At 48.7% G+C, this 23,368-nt stretch overlaps 1 protein-coding gene across 1 annotated transcript in view; it reads right to left on the bottom strand.

Annotated features, from left to right (window-relative positions):
* The window catches only part of LOC138287289 (oocyte zinc finger protein XlCOF6-like), a 239,370-nt gene extending 225,387 nt beyond the window's left edge, over positions 1-13,983 (bottom strand). Inside the window, exons 1-2 of the mRNA XM_069227647.1 lie at positions 13,909-13,983; positions 8,677-8,745 (exon numbers count right to left, since the gene is read on the bottom strand). The gene's annotated coding sequence lies outside the window, so the exon portion shown is untranslated. The remainder of the gene's footprint in view (positions 1-8,676; positions 8,746-13,908) is intronic.
* Between the last annotated feature and the right edge of the window lie 9,385 nt (positions 13,984-23,368).

The following is a 23,368-nucleotide window of genomic DNA, read 5'->3' as shown; positions in this document are numbered from 1 at the left end:
TATCTATAGTGTGCTCACACCTAGAAGTGGTGCCTGGCACAGTAGAGAAGAGTTCTGAAAATTGTCCTAGGAGATTTATGCAATGGTCTTTCTGCTCAGCAGTAAGACAATCTGCCAAAACTACACCTTCCACAAGAGCATCTTGTTCTGTGGAAGAGAAGAGATCAGGTAGAGGATCACTGTCTTCTTCCTGTCCCTCATCAGTTGCCATGAGCAGGGTGAGATCAGCCCTGTCATAGTAGGGTTTCAGGCGGTTGACATGGAGCACCCTAAGGGGACTCCTGGCAGTGCCTAAGTCAACCAAGTAGGTGACTTCACCCTTTTTTTCAACAATTGTGTGGGGTCCACTCCATTTATCTTGGAGTGCTCTTGGGGCCACAGGCTCCAAGACCCACACTTTCTGCCCTGGTTGGTACTGAACCAAAACAGCCTTCTGATCATGCCATTGCTTCTGGAGCTCTTGGCTGGCCTGAAGGTTTTTACTGGCCTTTTTCATGTACTCAGCCATCCTTGATCTGAGGCCAAGTACATAGTCCACAATATCCTGCTTAGGAGCTTTTAAAGGTTGTTCCCAACCCTCCTTTACAAGTGTGAGTGGACCCCTAACAGGGTGTCCAAAAAGAAGTTCAAAGGGGCTGAAGCCCACTCCTTTCTGGGGTACCTCCCTGTAGGCAAAAAGGAGGCATGGTAGAAGGATATCCCATCTCCTGCGGAGTTTTTCAGGGAGACCCATAATCATGCCTTTGAGAGTTTTATTAAATCTCTCCACCAGTCCATTTGTTTGTGGATGATAGGGTGTTGTGAACTTGTACGTTACACCACACTCCTTCCACATGGCCTTTAAGTATGCAGACATGAAATTGCTTCCTCTGTCTGATACTACTTCCTTTGGGAAGCCCACCCTGGAAAATATTCCCAGGAGGGCCTTTGCCACTGCAGGAGCTGTAGTGGTCCTTAAAGGAATAGCTTCAGGATATCTTGTGGCATGGTCCACTACCACCAAGATAAACCTATTGCCTGAAGCAGTAGGAGGGTCAAGGGGGCCAACTATGTCAACCCCTACCCTTTCAAAGGGAACCCCAACCACAGGCAGTGGGATAAGGGGTGCCTTTGGGGTGCCACCTGTCTTGCCACTGGCTTGACAGGTTTCACAGGACTTACAAAATTCCTTTGTGTCCTCAGACATCCTAGGCCAGTGAAACAGGGGAACAAGCCTGTCCCAAGTTTTCATTTGTCCTAGATGCCCAGCTAAGGGAATGTCATGTGCCAGTGTTAGGAGGAACTTTCTGTACTCCTGAGGAATCACTAATCTCCTGGCAGCTCCAGGTTTAGGATCCCTATGCTCAGTGTACAAGAGGTTGTCCTCCCAGTAAACTCTGTGAGAGTCACTGACATCCCCATTAGCCTGTTTGACAGCTTGCTGTCTGAGACCCTCTAAAGTGGGACAGGTTTGCTGTGCCACACTCAGCTCCTCTCTGGCAGGCCCCCCTTCACCCAAAAGCTCAGCAGTGTCTGCTTCCAGCTCCTCTGGTGTAGGTTCTGCACAGGGAGGGAATTCTTCTTCCTCAGAAGTTGAATCCACTGTAGAGGGAGGGATAGTAGGAAGTGGTTTGCTTCTACTAGCCCTAGCTTTAGGGAGCACTGGGTCCATTGTTCCAGGATCCAAGCTTCCCTGTCCTTTTTGCTTTTTGGCCTGAGCCCTTGTCAAAGCAAAAATATGCCCTGGGATGCCCAGCATTGCTGCATGGGCCTCCAACTCCACATCTGACCAAGCTGATGTCTCCAAATCATTCCCTAATAGACAGTCTACAGGTAAATCTGAAGCTACCACAACTTTCTTTGGGCCAGTTACCCCCCCCCAGTTGAGATTTACAACAGCCATGGGGTGGCTTTGTGTTATGTTGTGAGCATCGGTTACTTGGTACTGGTGTCCAAGTATGTGTTGTTCAGGGTGCACCAGTTTCTCAATCACCATTGTGACACTGGCACCTGTGTCCCTGTAGGCCTGGACCTCAACACCATTTATTAGGGTTAGTTGCTTGTACTTCTCCAAGTTATGGGGGCAAGCAACCAAAGTGGCTAAATCAATAGCCCCTTCAGAGACTAAAGTAGCCTCTGTGGTCTCCCTAATCAGACCAACCCCAACTAAATTACCAAAAGTGAGCCCAGCTACTCCCTTGGATTGGCTATTAGTAGGTTTGCTCCCACCACCACTGCTATTAGTAGGGACACTAGGTGTAGCAGTAGGGGTTGTAGTGGTAGGAGCAGTGGTGCCTTTCTTTGGACAACTGGGATCTGTTGTCCAATGGCCTTTTATTTTACATAAATAGCACCATGGTTTCTTTTCCTTGTTCTGATTAAAGGAGGATTTGGACCCACCACCCCCACCAGAGTGTTTTTGTGGGCCTGATGAAGACTCATTTTTAGATTTGTCCCCACCCTTGTCTGCAGACTTACCATCCTTCTTTTTGTTGCCATCTTTGTCACCCCCTGTATGAACTTTTCTGTTCACTCTTGTTCTGACCCATTTGTCTGCCTTCTTTCCCAATTCTTGGGGAGAGGTCAGATCAGAGTCCACCAAGTACTGGTGCAACAAATCAGACACACAATTATTAAGAATATGCTCTCTCAGGATTAAGTTATACAGGCTGTCATAATCAGTAACTTTACTGCCATGTAACCACCCCTCCAAGGCCTTCACTGCCTGGTCAATGAAATCAACCCAGTCTTGTGAAGACTCCTTTTTGGTCTCTCTGAACTTTATCCTGTACTGTTCAGTGGTTAAGCCATAACCATCCAGGAGTGCATTCTTAAGAACTTGGAAATTATTAGCATCATTTTCTTTCACAGTAAGGAGCCTATCCCTACCTTTTCCACTAAATGATAGCCATAGGATAGCAGCCCACTGCCTTTGAGGGACATCCTGTACAACACAGGCCCTCTCAAGTGCAGCAAACCACTTGTTAATGTCATCCCCCTCCTTATAAGGGGGAACTATCTTGTGCAGATTCCTGGAATCATGCTCTTTTGCAGGATGACTATGGGGAATACTGCTGCTGCCACCATGGGTATCTAAACCCAACTTCTGTCTTTCCTTCTCTAATTCAAAAGACTGTCTATCCAAATCCAGCTGTTGCTTTTTAAACTTCAGTCTGGTTTGTTCCACCCTCAACTTATTGAGTTCCCTCTCTAACATTCTGTCATCAGGGTTGGTGGGAGGGACATTTCTAGAAACAGAGCTATGATGGGAATGAACAGAAGGAGACCTGTCCCTTACAGAAGGCACCCTAACAGCTTGGTTTACAGAAACATTACTACCAGTATGGTGAGAATAAATGCTTTTGCTATGATGTGAGACAACACTATTTATTTGGTGTGGCTCAACATCATTACCATCTATGCTAGATTGTCTAGTAATGGGCAGGCTAGGACGTTTCTTTCCTGAATCTTTTCCTGGGGGAGTCCCTGAATCAGATTGGGAACTATTAGGTACTTTTTCAACAGATGGGGCACCTATGGCCTTATCCTGTTCTCTAAGCATGTTAAGTAACAGTTCCAAGGAAGGATTCTTCCCTACACTCAAACCTCTCTCTATACAGAGACTCCTTGCTCTTTTCCAGCTAAGGTTGTCATATGCAAGTTTGGACAGATCAACACTTTGGCCTGTGCCAGACATTTTTTAGAGAGAGTTAAAGTGATAGAAAAAGAGAATACAGTTTTCAGAACTTTTTGGAAAGACAGAAAAAAACTTTTTAAACTTTTAAGAACTTTTTGAAAGTTTAGAAGTACTTTTCAGCACTTAGAAAAGAGTGAAAAGAGGAAATGCAAAACTTTTTGGCTATGTGTATATACACTGACCTTGTTTTGTATATTTTTCTCTTATGAAAAGTACAATGACAAGAGTGGTAAGTAGTCTCAAGCACTTATCCCACCACTGCACAACCAATGTAGGAGGCTGGACTGGCTTGTAGTGAGTACCAAGGGGTACTTGCACCTTGCACCAGGCCCAGTTATCCCTTATTAGTGTATAGGGTGTCTAGCAGCTTAGGCTGATAGATAATGGTAGCTTAGCAGAGCAGCTTAGGCTGATCTAGGAGACGTGTGAAGCTACTACAGTACCACTTAGTGTCATATGCACAATATCATAAGAAAACACAATACACAGTTATACTAAAAATAAAGGTACTTTATTTTTATGACAATATGCCAAAGTATCTTAGAGTGTACCCTCAGTGAGAGGATAGGAAATATACACAAGATATATATACACAATAGCAAAAATATGCAGTATAGTCTTAGAAAACAGTGCAAACAATGTATAGTTACAATAGGATGCAATGGGGAAACATAGGGATAGGGGCAACACAAACCATATACTCCAAAAGTGGAATGCGAACCACGAATGGACCCCAAACCTATGTGACCTTGTAGAGGGTCGCTGGGACTATTAGAAAATAGTGAGAGTTAGAAAAATAACCCTACCCAAGACCCTGAAAAGTGAGTGCAAAGTGCACTAAAGTTCCCCTAAGGACAAAGAAGTCGTGTTAGAGGAATAATGCAGGAAAGACACAAACCAGCAATGCAACAACTGTGGATTTCCAATCTAGGGTACCTGTGGAACAAGGGGACCAAGTCCAAAAGTCACAAGCAAGTCGGAGATGGGCAGATGCCCAGGAAATGCCAGCTGCGGGTGCAAAGAAGCTTCGACTGGACAGAAGAAGCTGAGGTTTCTGCAGGAACGAAAAGGGCTAGAGACTTCCCCTTTGGTGGACGGATCCCTCTCGCCGTGAAGAGTCGTGCAGAAGTGTATTCCCGCTGAAAGAACGCCAACAAGCCTTGCTAGCTGCAAATCGTGCGTTTGGCGTTTTTGGATGCTGCTGGGGCCCAGGAGGGACCAGGAGGTCGCAAATTGGACCTGAAGAGAGAGGGGACGTCGAGCAAGACAAAGAGCCCTCACTGCAGCAGGTAGCACCCGGAGAAGTGCCAGAAACAGGCACTACGAGGATGCGTGAAACGGTGCTTGCCGAAGTTGCACAAAGGAGTCCCACGTCGCCGGAGACCAACTTAGAAAGTCGTGCAATGCAGGTTAGAGTGCCGTGGACCCAGGCTTGGCTGTGCACAAAGGATTTCCGCCGGAAGTGCACAGGGGCCGGAGTAGCTGCAAAGTCGCCGTTCCCAGCAATGCAGCCCAGCGAGGTGAGGCAAGGACTTACCTCCACCAAACTTGAGCTGAAGAGTCACTGGACTGTGGGGGTCACTTGGACAGAGTCGCTGGATTAGAGGGACCTCGCTCGTCGTGCTGAGAGGAGACCCAAGGGACCGGTAATGCAGATTTTTGGTGCCTGCGGTTGCAGGGGGAAGATTCCGTCGACCCACGGGAGATTTCTTCGGAGCTTCTGGTGCAGAGAGGAGGCAGGCTACCCCCACAGCATGCACAAGCAGGAAAACAGTCGAGAAGGCGGCAGGATCAGCGTTACAGAGTTGCAGTAGTCGTCTTTGCTACTATGTTGCAGGTTTGCAGGCTTCCAGCGCGGTCAGCAGTCGATTCCTTATCAGAAGGTGAAGAGGGAGATGCAGAGGAACTCGGCTGAGCTCATGCATTCGTTATCTAAAGTTTCCCCAGAGACAGAGACCCTAAATAGCCAGAAAAGAGGGTTTGGCTACCCAGGAGAGAGGATAGGCTACTAACACCTGAAGGAGCCTATCAGCAGGAGTCTCTGACGTCACCTGGTGGCACTGGCCACTCAGAGCAGTCAAGTGTGCCAGCAGCACCTCTGTTTCCAAGATGGCAGAGGTCTGGAGCACACTGGAGGAGCTCTGGACACCTCCCAGGGGAGGTGCAGGTCAGGGGAGTGGTCACTCCCCTTTCCTTTGTCCAGTTTCGCACCAGAGCAGGGGCTAAGGGGTCCCTGAACCGGTGTAGACTGGCTTATGCAGAATTGGGCACATCTGTGCCCAAGAAAGCATTTCCAGAGGCTGGGGGAGGCTACTCCTCCCCTGCCTTCACACCATTTTCCAAAGGGAGAGGGTGTCACACCCTCTCTCAGAGGAAGTTCTTTGTTCTGCCATCCTGGGCCAGGCCTGGCTGGACCCCAGGAGGGCAGATGCCTGTCTGAGGGGTTGGCAGCAGCAGCAGCTGCAGTGAAACCCCAGGAAGGGCAGTTTGGCAGTACCAGGGTCTGTGCTACAGACCACTGGGATCATGGGATTGTGCCAACAATGCCAGGATGGCATAGAGGGGGCAATTCCATGATCATAGACATGTTACATGGCCATATTCGGAGTTACCATTGTGAAGCTACATATAGGTAGTGACCTATATGTAGTGCACGCGTGTAATGGTGTCCCCGCACTCACAAAGTTCAGGGAATTGGCTCTGAACAATGTGGGGGCACCTTGGCTAGTGCCAGGGTGCCCTCACACTAAGTAATTTTGCACCTGACCTTTACCAGGTAAAGGTTAGACATATAGGTGACTTATAAGTTACTTAAGTGCAGTGTAAAATGGCTGTGAAATAACGTGGACGTTATTTCACTCAGGCTGCAGTGGCAGGCCTGTGTAAGAATTGTCAGAGCTCCCTATGGGTGGCAAAAGAAATGCTGCAGCCCATAGGGATCTCCTGGAACCCCAATACCCTGGGTACCTCAGTACCATATACTAGGGAATTATAAGGGTGTTCCAGTAAGCCAATGTAAATTGGTAAAAATGGTCACTAGCCTGTTAGTGACAATTTGGAAAGAAATGAGAGAGCATAACCACTGAGGTTCTGATTAGCAGAGCCTCAGTGAGACAGTTAGTCACTACACAGGTAACACATTCAGGCACACTTATGAGCACTGGGGCCCTGGGTTACCAGGGTCCCAGTGACACATACAACTAAAACAACATATATACAGTGAAAAATGGGGGTAACATGCCAGGCAAGATGGTACTTTCCTACAAGTGGCAGGTGCATTTTTCAAACCAAAAGGCATTACAGTAAACTGGTAATGTCCTCCAATGGTAGAAAATGCAGTCTTAGGTTTAGCATCTTCTGATAATTTGATCTGCCAATACCCTGCAGTCAAATCAAAAGTGCTTAGATACTTGGCAGATGCCAGTGTATCTATGAGCTCATCTGCCCTGGGTATAGGGTGAGCATCAGTTTTGGTTACCAAGTTGAGACCTCTATAGTCTACACAAAACCGCATTTCCTTCTTTCCATCTTTGAAATGGGGTGTAGAGTACCAGTACCACAGGAGAAGCCCATGGACTGTCAGAGTGCTCAACTACTCCTAGTTCTAACATTTTCTGGACCTCTTGCTTTATGCAGTCCCTGACATGGTCAGGCTGCCTATAGATCTTACTTTTGACAGGTAAACTGTCTCCAGTATCTATAGTGTGCTCACACCAAGAAGTGGTACCTGGCACAGTAGAGAAGAGTTCAGAGAATTGATCTAGGAGATTTATGCAATTATCTTTCTGCTCAGCAGTAGGACAATCAGCCAAAACTACACCTTCCACAAGAGCATCTTGATCTGTGGAAGAGAAGAGATCAGGTAGAGGATCACTGTCTTCTTCCTGTCCCTCATCTGTTGCCATGAGCAGGGTGAGATCAGCCCTGTCATAGTAGGGTTTCAGGCGGTTGACATGGAGCACCCTAAGGGGACTCCTGGCAGTGCCTAAGTCAACTAAGTAGGTGACTTCTCCCTTCTTTTCAACAATTGTGTGGGGACCACTCCATTTATCTTGGGGTGCTCTTGGGGCCACAGGCTCCAAGACCCACACTTTCTGCCCTGGTTGGTACTGAACCAAAACAGCCTTCTGATCATGCCATTGCTTCTGGAGCTCTTGGCTGGCCTGAAGGTTTTTACTGGCCTTTTTCATGTACTCAGCCATCCTTGATCTGAGGCCAAGTACATAATCCACAATATCCTGCTTAGGAGCTTTTAAAGGTTGTTCCCAACCCTCCTTTACAAGTGTGAGTGGACCCCTAACAGGGTGTCTGTGACCGGGCCGCCCCGGGCAACAGCGGGGAACCGGCAGAAACGGAACCGCTACGGCCGCGTTCCCAGGTTCCCCTGGGAACGCGTCCGCAACGAGGCCAGCGTCCTGAGGTCGCCTCGGCAACCTCCGATGACGAGGAGGCTCCGGATTGGCCACCAGGCGGCCAAAAGACGGAAGCTCCGGTCGAGAGGGGGAGAGCCGGGGAGGAAGAGAAAAAGGAGAACGACGGCGGCGACGGCGAACCTAAGAAAGAAGAGAGAGACGGCGACGAGGACATCGGAGGAGGACCCCAGTGGCCTGGAAGCGGCGGAACCCGAACCCAGAGGAACAGCGCCCGACCGGAAGCAGGGGAGACCAGCCCAGACCGACGAGAGGACCTCCACAGAGCCAGCCACGACCCTGGAGGGTCGTGGCTCTACAAGGTACGGTCCTTCTGGACAAACCGAGGGGCACAATAAAAGGGGAGAAACGCTGGGGAAGGGAGGGAGGCAGGGTGAGGGGAGGGAGGAGAGAAGGGCACTTTAGAGAGCACCGGGAGAGCACAAAAGGGTAAAGTACGGAATATACACAAGCCCTGAAGTCCTCACTGGCACCTATATCACACATAAACCCCCCCCCCCCCTCCTTAAACCTTTTCCCCAGTAAAACATATAAGTAGAAGACGTGTTATAAGGCGTTCGTTCCACTCACCAGCGGTATGTGTTCCCTTTTTCTTGTATGTCACATCCGGGACCTTATGAGGACGATCCGGTACGCCACCTAGAGAGAAGGAAGAAAAGGGACACAGATTAGAAGGAAGATATTCACCACTCCAGAGAAGAAACCGGCGCTAAACGTCGTACTGACTTTTCATCAGTTCTTATTTCAAATTACTAATAAATACTTACCTCAAAAACCCAAATTTACCTCTCCTGAGTGTCTATACTGTGGGGACTGTCTACAGTGGGGTCAGAAGTGGGATCTTGTTTCTAATCCCTCTCCATAAAACAGTCCAGACAGTATACACAATGAGTGAAAGTCCATCGTTAGAGACCGTGATTAAGCAACTAGCGGAAGGGCAAAGACACTTACAACTCGTATGGGAGGCCCAACAGAGAGAGGCCAAAGAAGACCGAGAAACCTTACAATCTGCTCTGAAGAGCCAGGCGACCATACTGGCGAACAACCAGTTAGTCCATGAAAGTGCGATGAAAAAACTAACGGAGACTATCGCCGCTAGTAAGGTACATCCGAATGTACCTAGTTCCGTATTACAGAAGTATCAGGAGGGAGAGGATCCGGAATCCTTTTTCACCAACTTTGAACGGGTAGCCTCCTCCGCCCTATGGCCAGAAGATAAATGGGGACAATATGTGGCCCCCCTGCTCACCGGTCTCTTACAATCAGCATATCAAGCCGCTAACCCAGGTGGTGTCACCCCCTATCAAGACATAAAAACAAGTATACTAGAAAGGGTGGGTCACGACACAGAATATTACAGGATGAGATTTCGTAAAGTCAAATGGGGCACCAACGAAGATCCTAGAACCTTTTATTTTCGTGTGAAGGATCTAGCATTAAAATGGTTAGGCCATATTGGAGATAGTCGGGAGGAAGTCATCAAAACCATTATACTGGAACAATATCTAGATGGTCTACCCCCATCCACAAAACACTGGATAAGACAACACCCAAAAGTGGATACTGAGACGGCCATTGATCTGGCCTGTGCTTTTCATCGATCCACCGATGTCAGAAACTGTCCCACGCGAAGTATCCTTAAACCAGTTCTACCGACCCCAAAGACATTTGTAAAAAGTCCACCCGACTATCTAGTACCACGTAGGGTTCCTGAAGGCCCGCCTACCATGGGACCCCAATGTTATAGTTGTGGCGAATGGGGACACATCGCACGTATGTGTCCCCAGAAACAAGAAATGGGAGAACCAATGGAGATAGGGATGACAAGGCGAAGGGTGTTATGTACCGGGAAGGGAGCCCTAAAATTTAAAATGATGATACAAGTGGACGGGAAAAGTGTATATGCCCTGGTTGACTCCGGCTGCAGCCAATCAGTAATTAGGAAAGACTTGATAAATAATGATATAGAAGAGAAACAATGGGTATCTATATGTTGCATACACGGGGACAAGGCCCAGTATCCTATACAGATACTCCAGATCAGGTGGGGACCCTATCAGGACTTCCTCCCAGTGGGGATAATGCCCCGGTTAATCGAGGAATGTATCATTGGGACAGACTACATCCACTTCCAAGAACTATTAGACTACGTCAGAGATACCAAACAAACTAAGGATTGGTGGAGAGAGGCACCTTTTTCAGAGAGTGATATTGAGTGTCCGCTATATCGTAGAAAGTTGTCACGAAGAGAGAAACGACAGGGAAAAGGGGACTATCGGAAGACGAAAGGTGACAACACCTATGGAGAGATAGTGGCAGAAATTCATGAAGTTCCTAGTACTTTTGTCCAACAACAGAGAGAGGACCCCTCCCTTAACAATGCCTGGAGGTCGGCAGTAACAGAGGAGACAGAAGAGGTGGGTCCCTACTTTATAGTGCAAAAAAACTTATTATATCGGGTTACTACCACACGACGGGGAGAACGTAAACGCCAACTTCTGGTACCTACCCACTATCGGGAACATGTTCTTACACTAGCTCATAATCACCCAGGGGGAGGACACTTTGGGAGAGAAAACACCGAGGAATATTTGCTCAGAAGGTTTTATTGGCCTGGAGTGTACGCCCACATACGTAGGTATTGCGCCCAATGTCCCCGTTGTCAGTTAACCGAACCTAGTCGGCCTAGGAAGGCACCTCTCCTACCCCTTCCCATCATCGATATCCCGTTCAAAAGAATAGGGATGGATCTAGTGGGACCTTTGATTCCTTCGTCAAAAGGACACACCTACATCTTAGTCATTGTAGATTATGCTACACGATACCCAGAGGCCATTCCCCTGACTAGTATGACAACCAAGACAGTGGCCCAAGCTATGATTAACGTATTTTCTCGTCTTGGGTTTCCACATGAAATCCTCACGGACCAGGGGACCCCTTTTATGTCCACCTTAATGAAACAAGTGTGTAAAACATTGGGGATAGCTCAGATCAGAACCTCCGTTTACCATCCTCAAACTGACGGACTAGTCGAAAGATATAATCGAACCATTAAAACCCTGCTGAGAAAGACTATCAATGAGACAGGGAAGGATTGGGATCAAAAGTTACCCCTAGTGTTGTACGCCATACGGACACATGAGCAAGCATCCACGGGGCATAGCCCCTTTGAGTTGGTCTTCGGACGCCAACCTCGTTCCCTTTTAGACATGGCGGTAGAATCCTGGGAGGCCGAGGCTGAGGAAGCAGGGACTCCTTTGTTAGAATATGCGAAAAAATTGAGGAACCACCTACACAGCTTATGGACCGACGTACACGCAAACCTGGAACAGGCCCAACAAACACAAAAGTCCTATTATGACAAAGGAAGTAAACTACGGGTTTTCCAACCCGAGGACCAGGTCCTAATAATGAGACCCACCTCCGACCATAAACTCCTGGCCAAATGGCAGGGCCCATATCGAGTAATCAAAGCAGTTTCCCCTGTCACCTACCTTATCGAAATATCCTCCCGTCCAATAAAAACACAAATATATCATGTAAACCTGCTAAAAAAATGGGAGACCCCCGCACAACCTGAACGTTCCATAGAAATGGGTCAGTTTGTGTGTCCCGACAAGACCCTAGATATCGAGTTCTACCCTACCAACCCCGATACTGAAAGTACCCTACCCATAGTAGACGATACTTTACCTGAAGGGCAAAAGCAACAAGCCCTTAAGGTTTTAAAACAATGGCAACCACTCTTTTCAGAGAAACCAGGAAAGACGTTTTTAATTCACCATAATATACGCACGAGCTCCGGGAAGATTACAAGAGAACGCCCGTATCGTATTCCAGAAGCTAGAAAACACATAATCGAAGAAGAAATCAAAACAATGTTATCCCTAGGGGTCATCGAACCGTCCACTAGTCCCTGGTGTTCACCGGTTGTCCTAGTACCGAAGCCTGATGGTAGCGTCAGGTTTTGCATAGATTTCCGCAAACTTAACTCAAACTCCCTATTCGACACCTATCCCATCCCTAGGGTGGACGATGTTCTCGAAAAACTAGGGAAAGCAAAATACATGTCTACTATCGACCTAACTAAAGGGTATTGGCAGATTCCCTTAGCTCCTCAAGATAGAGAAAAAACAGCTTTTTCTACCCAGTCCGGGTTATATCAATTCACAGTACTACCTTTTGGGCTTCATGGAGCCCCTGCAACCTTTCAAAGGTTAATGGATAGGATTCTAAAACCCTATCCTGCATTCTCCGCTGCATATCTAGATGATGTAGTCGTATTTAGTGAAACATGGGAGGACCATTTAATACACCTACAGAGAATATTCCAAGCCCTTCAAACTGCTGGTTTGACGGCCAATCCCAAGAAATGTGTGATAGGTAAAACCGACATCTCCTATTTGGGATATCGGATTAATCAGGGTACACTACAACCCCAAAATGGGAAGGTGGATGCCATTTTACATGCCCCTCTTCCACACACGAAAAAGGAATTACGCTCCTTTTTAGGATTAGTGGGCTATTATCGGCGCTTCATTCCACATTACTCCACCTTAGCAGCACCTCTTACGGACCTACTCACTAAACAATATCCCAATCGACTTTTGCCTTTTTCGGAGACGCAAAACGCGAGTTTTGAACAGTTGAGAGTTTCCTTAACCTCCGATCCCATCCTGCACTGCCCAGATTTTACGAAGCCGTTTCACCTCTACACTGACGCATCGGATGTTGGGCTTGGGGGGGTTCTGACTCAGCCAGATAGCGAGGGGCTTGACCATCCGGTGGTCTACATCAGTAGAAAACTGTTTTCCCGGGAACGTAACTATCCAATTATAGAGAGAGAGTGCTTGGCTATCAAGTGGGCCATTGACTGTTTGCAGTACTATCTCCTAGGGCGGCCGTTTATACTATTCACGGATCACGCTCCTCTTACGTGGCTGGCTGCGCATAAAGATTCTAACTCCAGGATACTGCGATGGTTCCTTGAACTGCAACCGTTCTCCTTTCAGGTTCGGCACGTCCCTGGATCTCACCAGGCCCCCGCTGATTATCTGTCCCGGTTTCCTCTGTCTTCGCCTGTCCTGGAGCAGGACAGTTCTTGGGGAAGGGTGTGTGACCGGGCCGCCCCGGGCAACAGCGGGGAACCGGCAGAAACGGAACCGCTACGGCCGCGTTCCCAGGTTCCCCTGGGAACGCGTCCGCAACGAGGCCAGCGTCCTGAGGTTGCCTCGGCAACCTCCGATGACGAGGAGGCTCCGGATTGGCCACCAGGCGGCCAAAAGACGGAAGCTCCGGTCGAGAGGGGGAGAGCCGGGGAGGAAGAGAAAAAGGAGAACGACGGCGGCGACGGCGAACCTAAGAAAGAAGAGAGAGACGGCGACGAGGACATCGGAGGAGGACCCCAGTGGCCTGGAAGCGGCGGAACCCGAACCCAGAGGAACAGCGCCCGACCGGAAGCAGGGGAGACCAGCCCAGACCGACGAGAGGACCTCCACAGAGCCAGCCACGACCCTGGAGGGTCGTGGCTCTAAAAGGTACGGTCCTTCTGGACAAACCGAGGGGCACAATAAAAGGGGAGAAACGCTGGGGAAGGGAGGGAGGCAGGGTGAGGGGAGGGAGGAGAGAAGGGCACTTTAGAGAGCACCGGGAGAGCACAAAAGGGTAAAGTACGGAATATACACAAGCCCTGAAGTCCTCACTGGCACCTATATCACACATAAAACCCCCCCCCTCCTTAAACCTTTTCCCCAGTAAAACATATAAGTAGAAGACGTGTTATAAGGCGTTCGTTCCACTCACCAGCGGTATGTGTTCCCTTTTTCTTGTATGTCACATCCGGGACCTTATGAGGACGATCCGGTACGCCACCTAGAGAGAAGGAAGAAAAGGGACACAGATTAGAAGGAAGATATTCACCACTCCAGAGAAGAAACCGGCGCTAAACGTCGTACTGACTTTTCATCAGTTCTTATTTCAAATTACTAATAAATACTTACCTCAAAAACCCAAATTTACCTCTCCTGAGTGTCTATACTGTGGGGACTGTCTACAGTGTCCAAAAAGAAGTTCAAAGGGGCTGAAGCCCACTCCTTTCTGGGGTACCTCCCTGTAGGCAAAAAGGAGGCATGGTAGAAGGATATCCCATCTCCTGCGGAGTTTTTCAGGGAGACCCATAATCATGCCTTTGAGAGTTTTATTAAATCTCTCCACCAGTCCATTTGTTTGTGGATGATAAGGTGTTGTGAACTTGTACGTTACACCACACTCCTTCCACATGGCCTTTAAGTATGCAGACATGAAATTGCTTCCTCTGTCTGATACTACTTCCTTTGGGAAGCCCACCCTGGAAAATATTCCCAGGAGGGCCTTTGCCACTGCAGGTGCTGTAGTGGTCCTTAAAGGAATTGCTTCAGGATATCTTGTGGCATGGTTCACTACCACTAAGATAAACCTATTGCCTGAAGCAGTAGGAGGGTCAAGGGGGCCAACTATGTCAACCCCTACCCTTTCAAAGGGAACCCCAACCACAGGCAGTGGAATAAGGGGTGCCTTTGGGGTGCCACCTGTCTTGCCACTGGCTTCACAGGTTTCACAGGACTTACAAAATTCCTTTGTGTCCTCAGACATCCTAGGCCAATGAAACAGGGGAACAAGCCTGTCCCAAGTTTTCATTTGTCCTAGATGCCCAGCTAAGGGAATGTCATGTGCCAGTGTTAGGAGGAACTTTCTGTACTCCTGAGGAATCACTAATCTCCTGGCAGCTCCAGGTTTAGGATCCCTATGCTCGGTGTACAAGAGATTGTCCTCCCAGTAAACTCTGTGAGAGTCACTGACATCCCCATTAGCCTGTTTGACAGCTTGCTGTCTGAGACCCTCTAATGTGGGACAGGTTTGCTGTGCCACACTCAGCTCCTCTCTGGCAGGCCCCCCTTCACCCAAAAGCTCAGCAGTGTCTGCTTCCAGCTCCTCTGGTGTAGGTTCTGCACAGGGAGGGAATTCTTCTTCCTCAGAAGTAGAATCCACTGTAGAGGGAGGGATAGTAGGAAGTGGTTTGCTTCTACTAGCCCTAGCTTTAGGGAGCACTTGGTCCATTCTTCCAGGATCCAAGCTTCCCTGTCCTTTTTGCTTTTTGGCCTGAGCCCTTGTCAAAGCAAAAATATGCCCTGGGATGCCCAGCATTGCTGCATGGGCCTCCAACTCCACATTTGACCAAGCTGATGTCTCCAAATCATTCCCTAATAGACAGTCTACAGGAAATTCTGAAGCTACCACAACTTTCTTTGGACCAGTAACCCCCCCCCAGTTGAGATTAACAACAGCCATGGGGTGGCTAAGTGTGTTGTTGTGAGCATCGGTTACTTGGTACTGGTGACCAAGTAGGTGTTGTTCAGGGTGGACCAGTTTCTCTATGACCATAGTCACACTGGCACCAGTGTCCCTGTAGGCCTGAACCTCAACACCATTTATTAGGGGGAGCTGCTTGTACTTATCCATATTAAGGGGACAAGCAACTAAGGTGGCTAAATCAATAGCCCCCTCAGAGACTAACACAGCCTCTGTGGCCTCCCTAACAAGGCCAACCCCAACTAAGTTACCAAAAGTGAGCCCAGCTACTCCCTTGGATTGGCTATTAGTAGGTTTGCTCCCACCACCACTGCTATTAGTAGGGACACTAGGTGTAGCAGTAGGGGTTGTAGTGGTAGGAGGCTTGGTGCCTTTCTTTGGACAACTGGGATCTGTTGTCCAATGGCCTTTTATTTTACATAAATAGCACCATGGTTTCTTTTCCTTGTTCTGATTAAAAGAGGATTTGGGCCCACCACCCCCACCAGAGTGATTTTGTGGGCCTGATGAAGACTCATTTTTAGATTTGTCCCCACCCTTGTCAGAAGACTTACCATCCTTCTTTTTGTTGCCATCTTTGTCACCCCCTGTATGAACTTTTCTGTTCACTCTTGTTCTGACCCATTTGTCTGCCTTCTTTCCCAATTCTTGGGGAGAGGTCAGATCATAGTCCACCAAGTACTGGTGCAACAAATCAGACACACAATTATTAAGAATATGCTCTCTCAGGATCAAGTTATACAGGCTTTCAAAGTCAGTAACCTTACTGCCATGTAACCACCCCTCCAAGGCCTTCACTGAATGGTCAATGAAATCAACCCAGTCTTGTGAAGACTCCTTTTTGGTCTCTCTGAACTTTATCCTGTACTGTTCAGTGGTTAAGCCATAACCATCCAGGAGTTCATTCTTAAGAACTTGGAAATTATTAGCATCATTTTCTTTCACAGTAAGGAGCCTATCCCTACCTTTTCCACTAAATGATAGCCATAGGATAGCAGCCCACTGCCTTTGAGGGACATCCTGTACAACACAGGCCCTCTCAAGTGCAGCAAACCACTTGCTAATGTCATCCCCCTCCTTATAAGGGGGAACTATCTTGTGCAGATTCCTGGAATCATGCTCTTTTGCAGGATGACTATGGGGAATACTGCTGCTGCCACCATGGGTTTCTAAACCCAGTTTCTGTCTCTCCTTCTCTACTTCTAAAGTCTGTCTATCCAAATCCAGCTGTTGCTTCTTGAGCTTCAGTCTGGTTTGTTCCACTCTCAATCTATTGAGCTCCCTTTCTAACAATCTGTCATCAGGGTGGGTGGGAGGGACATGCCTTGACACAGAAGTATGGTGAGAATGGACAGAAGGAGACCTGTCCCTTACAGAAGCCACCCTAACAGCTTGGTTAACAGAAACATCACTACCAGTATGGTGAGAATAAATGCTTTTGCTATGATGTGAGACAACACTATTTATATGGTGTGGCTCATCATCATTACCAACTATGCTAGACTGTCTAGTAATGGGCAGGCTGAGAAGTTTCTTTCCTGAATCTTTTCCTGGGGGAGTCCCTGGATCAGATTGAGAACCATTAGCTACTTTTTCCACAGATTGGGCACTTATGGCCTTATCCTGTACTCTAAGCATGTTAATTAACAGTTCTAAGGAAGGATTCTTCCCTACACTCAAACCTCTCTCTATGCAGAGATTCCTTGCTCCTTTCCAGCTAAGGTGATCATATGCAAGTTTGGACAGATCAACATTTTGGCCTGTGCCAGACATTTTTAGAGAGAGTTAAAGTGATAGTAAAAGATAAAAAGTTTGTCAGAGCTTTTAGAAAGATAGAGAAAAAAACTTTTAAAACTTTTTAGAACGTTAGAAGTACTTTTCAGCACTTAGAAAAGAGTGAAAAGAGGAAATGCAAAACTTTTTGGCTATGTGTATATACACTGACCTTGTTTTGTATATTTTTCTCTTATGAAAAGTACAATGACAAGAGTGGTAAGTAGTCTCAAAGCACTTATCCCACCACTGCACAACCAATGTAGGAGGCTGGACTGGCTTGTAGTGATACCAAGGGGTACTTGCACCTTGCACCAGGCCCAGTTATCCCTTATTAGTGTATAGGGTGTCTAGCAGCTTAGGCTGATAGATAATGGTAGCTTAGCAGAGCAGCTTAGGCTGAACTAGGAGACGTGTGAAGCTACTACAGTACCACTTAGTGTCATATGCACAATATCATAAGAAAACACAATACACAGTTATACTAAAAATAAAGGTACTTTATTTTTATGACAATATGCCAAAGTATCTTAGAGTGTACCCTCAGTGAGAGGATAGGAAATATACACAAGATATATATACACAATAGCAAAAATATGCAGTATAGTCTTAGAAAACAGTGCAAACAATGTATAGTTACAATAGGATGCAATGGGGAAACATAGGGATAGGGGCAACACAAACCATATACTCCAAAAGTGGAATGCGAACCACGAATGGACCCCAAACCTATGTGACCTTGTAGAGGGTCGCTGGGACTATTAGAAAATAGTGAGAGTTAGAAAAATAACCCTCCCCAAGACCCTGAAAAGTGAGTGCAAAGTGCACTAAAGTTCCCCTAGGGACAAAGAAGTCGTGTTAGAGGAATAATGCAGGAAAGACACAAACCAGCAATGCAACAACTGTGGATTTCCAATCTAGTGTACCTGTGGAACAAGGGGACCAAGTCCAAAAGTCACAAGCAAGTCGGAGATGGGCAAATGCCCAGGAAATGCCAGCTGCGGGTGCAAAGAAGCTTCTACTGGACAGAAGAAGCTGAGGTTTCTGCAGGAACGAAAAGGGCTAGAGACTTCCCCTTTGGTGGACGGATCCCTCTCGCTGTGGAGAGTCGTGCAGAAGTGTTTTCCCGCCAAAGGAACGCCAACAAGCCTTGCTAGCTGCAAATCGTGCGGTTAGCGTTTTTGGACGCTGCTGAGGCCCAGGAGGGACCAGGAGGTCGCAAATTGGACCAGCAGAGAGAGGGGACGTCGAGCAAGACAAGGAGCCCTCTCTGAAGCAGGTAGCACCCGGAGAAGTGCCAGAAACAGGCACTACGAGGATGCGTGAAACGGTGCTCGCCGAAGTTGCACAAAGGAGTCCCACGTCGCCGGAGACCAACTTAGAAAGTCGTGCAATGCAGGTTAGAGTGCCGTGGACCCAGGCTTGGCTGTGCACAAAGGATTTCCGCCGGAAGTGCACAGGGGCCGGAGTAGCTGCAAAAGTCGCGGTTCCCAGCAATGCAGCCCAGCGAGGTGAGGCAAGGACTTACCTCCACCAAACTTGGACTGAAGAGTCACTGGACTGTGGGGGTCACTTGGACAGAGTCGCTGGATTCGAGGGACCTCGCTCGTCGTGCTGAGAGGAGACCCAAGGGACCGGTAATGCAGCTTTTTGGTGCCTGCGGTTGCAGGGGGAAGATTCCGTCGACCCACGGGAGATTTCTTCGGAGCTTCTGGTGCAGAGAGGAGGCAGACTACCCCCACAGCATGCACAAGCAGGAAAACAGTCGAGAAGGCGGCAGGATCAGCGTTACAGAGTTGCAGTAGTCGTCTTTGCTACTATGTTGCAGGTTTGCAGGCTTCCAGCGCGGTCAGCAGACGATTCCTTATCAGAAATTGAAGAGAGAGATGCAGAGGAACTCGGATGAGCTCTTGCATTTGTTATCTAAAGTTTCCCCAGAGACAGAGACCTTAAATAGCCAGAAAAGAGGGTTTGGCTACTTAGGAGAGAGGATAGGCTACTAACACCTGAAGGAGCCTATCAGAAGGAGTCTCTGACGTCACCTGGTGGCACTGGCCACTCAGAGCAGTCCAGTGTGCCAGCAGCACCTCTGTTTCCAAGATGGCAGAGGTCTGGAGCACACTGGAGGAGCTCTGGACACCTCCCAGGGGAGGTGCAGGTCAGGGGAGTGGTCATTCCCCTTTCCTTTGTCCAGTTTCGCGCCAGAGCAGGGGCTAAGGGGTCCCTGAACCGGTGTAGACTGGCTTATGCAGAATTGGGCACATCTGTGCCCAACAAAGCATTTCCAGAGGCTGGGGGAGGCTACTCCTCCCCTGCCTTCACACCATTTTCCAAAGGGAGAGGGTGTCACACCCTCTCTCAGAGGAAGTTCTTTGTTCTGCCATCCTGGGCCAGGCCTGGCTGGACCCCAGGAGGGCAGATGCCTGTCTGAGGGGTTGGCAGCAGCAGCAGCTGCAGTGAAACCCCAGGAAGGGCAGTTTGGCAGTACCAGGGTCTGTGCTACAGACCACTGGGATCATGGGATTGTGCCAACTATGCGAGGATGGCATAGAGGGGGCAATTCCATGATCATAGACATGTTACATGGCCATATTCGGGGTTACCATTGTGAAGCTACATATAGGTAGTGACCTATATGTAGTGCACGCGTGTAATGGTGTCCCCGCACTCACAAAGTTCAGGGAATTGGCTCTGAACAATGTGGGGGCACCTTGGCTAGTGCCAGGGTGCCCTCACACTAAGTAACTTTGCACCTAACCTTTACCAGGTAAAGGTTAGACATATAGGTGACTTATAAGTTACTTAAGTGCAGTGTAAAATGGCTGTGAAATAACGTGGACGTTATTTCACTCAGGCTGCAGTGGCAGGCCTGTGTAAGAATTGTCAGAGCTCCCTATGGGTGGCAAAAGAAATGCTGCAGCCCATAGGGATCTCCTGGAACCCCAATACCCTGGGTACCTCAGTACCATATACTAGGGAATTATAAGGGTGTTCCAGTAAGCCAATGTAAATTGGTAAAAATGGTCACTAGCCTGTTAGTGACAATTTGGAAAGAAATGAGAGAGCATAACCACTGAGGTTCTGATTAGCAGAGCCTCAGTGAGACAGTTAGTCACTACACAGGTAACACATTCAGGCACACTTATGAGCACTGGGGTCCTGGGTTACCAGGGTCCCAGTGACACATACAACTAAAACAACATATATACAGTGAAAAATGGGGGTAACATGCCAGGCAAGATGGTACTTTCCTACAAGTACTGGCGATGCTAACACGAGATGTAGGTGCAGTGCACCGGGACACAAGTACTGGTGATACATGACCCGCATGTGCAGTGCACCGAGACACAAGTACCGGTGATACTTACATGAGCAGCAGGCGCAGTGCTCCGGGACACAACTAATGGTGATACATGACCAGCATGTGCAGTGCACTGGGACACAAGTACTGGTGATACATGAGCAGCATGTGCAGTGCACCGGGACACAAGTACTGGTGCTACTTACATGAGCAGTAGGTGGAGTGCACCAGGGCACAAGTACTGGTGATATTTACATGAGCAGAAGGTGAGTGCACCGGGACACAAGTACTGGTGATACATGGGCAGCAGGTGCAGTGCACCGGGACACAAGTACTGGTGGTACTTACATGAGCAGCAGGTGCAGTGCACAGGGACACAAGTACTGGTGATGTTAACATGAGCAGCATGTGCAGTACACCAGGACACAAGTACTGGTGATACATGAGCAGCAGGTGCAGTGCACTAGGACACAACTACTGGCGATGCTAACGCTAGCAGTAGGTGCAGTGCACCAGGAGGCAAGTACTGGTGATACATGAGCAGCATGTGCAGTGCACCGAGACACAAGTACTGGTGATACCTACATGAGCAGCAGGTGCTGTGCACCGGGACACAAGTGCTGGTGATAATTACATGAGCAGCAGGTTCAGTGCACCGGGACACAAGTACTGGCGATGTTAACATGAGCAGCAGGTGCAGTGCACCAGAACCAAGTACTAATGATGCATGAGCGGCAGGTGCAGTGCACCAGGACACAAGTACTGGTGATACATGAGCAGCAGGTGCAGTGCACTGGGACACAAGTACTGGCGATGTTACCATGAGCAGCATGTGCAGTGCACCGGGACACAAGTACTGGTGCTACTTACATGAGCAGTATGTGCAGTGCACCAGGACACAAGTACTGGCGGTGTTAACATGAGCAGCATGTGCAGTGCACCGGGACACAAGTACTGGTGCTACTTATATGAGCAGCAGGTGCAGTGCACTGGAACCAAGTACTGATGATACATGAGCGCAAGATGCAGTGCACCGGGACACAAGTACTGTTGCTACTTACAGGAGCAGCAGGTGCAGTGCACAGGGACACAAGTACTGGCGATGCTAACACGAGAAGTAGTTGCAGTGCACCAGAACACAAGTACTGGTGATACATGACCCGCATGTGCAGTGCACCAAGACACAAGTACCGGTGATACTTACATGAGTAGCAGGCGCAGTGCTCCGGGACACAACTACTGGTGATACATGAGCAGCATGTGCAGTGCACTGGGACACAAGTACTGGTGATACATGAGCAGCATGTGCAGTGCACCGGGACACAAGTACTGGTGCTACTTACATGAGCAGTAGGTGGAGTGCACCAGGGCACAAGTACTGGTGATATTTACATGAGCAGAAGGTGAGTGCACCGGGACACAAGTACTGGTGATACATGGGCAGCAGGTGCAGTGCACCGGGACACAAGTACTGGTGGTACTTACATGAGCAGCAGGTGCAGTGCACAGGGACACAAGTACTGGCAATGTTAACATGAGCAGCATGTGCAGTACACCGGGACACAAGTACTGGTGATACATGAGCAGCAGGTGCAGTGCACCAGGACACAACTACTGGCGATGCTAACACTAGCAGTAGGTGCAGTGCACCAGGAGGCAAGTACTGGTGATACATGAGCAGCATGTGCAGTGCACAGAGACACAAGTACTGGTGATACCTACATGAGCAGCAGGTGCTGTGCACCGGGACACAAGTGCTGGTGATAATTACATGAGCAGCAGGTGCAGTGCACCGGGACACAAGTACTGGCGATGTTAACATGAGCAGCAGGTGCAGTGCACCAGAACCAAGTACTAATGATGCATGAGCGGCAGGTGCAGTGCACCAGGACACAAGTACTGGTGATACATGAGCAGCAGGTGCAGTGCACCGGGACACAAGTACTGGTGGTACTTACATGAGCAGCAGGTGCAGTGCACAGGGACACAAGTACTGGCGATGTTAACATGAGCAGCATGTGCAGTACACTGGGACACAAGTACTGGTGATACATGAGCAGCAGGTGCAGTGCACCAGGACACAACTACTGGCGATGCTAACACTAGCAGTAGGTGCAGTGCACCAGGAGGCAAATACTGGTGATACATGAGCAGCATGTGCAGTGCACAGAGACACAAGTACTGGTGATACCTACATGAGCAGCAGGTGCTGTGCACCGGGACACAAGTGCTGGTGATAATTACATGAGCAGCAGGTGCAGTGCACCGGGACACAAGTACTGGCGATGTTAACATGAGCAGCAGGTGCAGTGCACCAGAACCAAGTACTAATGAAGCATGAGCGGCAGGTGCAGTGCACCAGGACACAAGTACTGGTGATACATGAGCAGCAGGTGCAGTGCACTGGGACACAAGTACAGGTGATACATGAGCAGCAGGTGCAGTGCTCCGGGACACAAGTACTGGCGATACATGAGCAGCATGTGCAGTGCACCTGGACACAAGTACTGGTGATACTTACATGAGCAGCAGGCACAGTGCACCTGGACACAAGTACTGGTGATACTTACATGAGCAGCAGGCACAGTGCACCAGGACACAAGTACTGGTGATACATGAGCAGCAGGTGCAGTGCAGCGGGACACAAGTACTGGCAATACATGAGCAGCAGGTGCAGTGCACAGGGACACAAGTACTGGCGATGTTAACATGAGCAGCAGGTGCAGTGCACCGGGACACAAGTACTGGCGATACACGACCAGCAGGTGCAGTGCACCAGGACACAAGTACTAGCGATGTGAACATGAGCAGCATGTGCAGTGCACCAGGACACAAGTACTG

This window comes from Pleurodeles waltl, chromosome 4_1 (assembly GCF_031143425.1).
Source record: "Pleurodeles waltl isolate 20211129_DDA chromosome 4_1, aPleWal1.hap1.20221129, whole genome shotgun sequence".
Taxonomy (NCBI): domain Eukaryota; kingdom Metazoa; phylum Chordata; class Amphibia; order Caudata; family Salamandridae; genus Pleurodeles; species Pleurodeles waltl.
The sequence above is the reverse complement of the archived record's forward strand: the minus strand, read 5'-3'. Positions and strand labels throughout refer to the sequence as shown.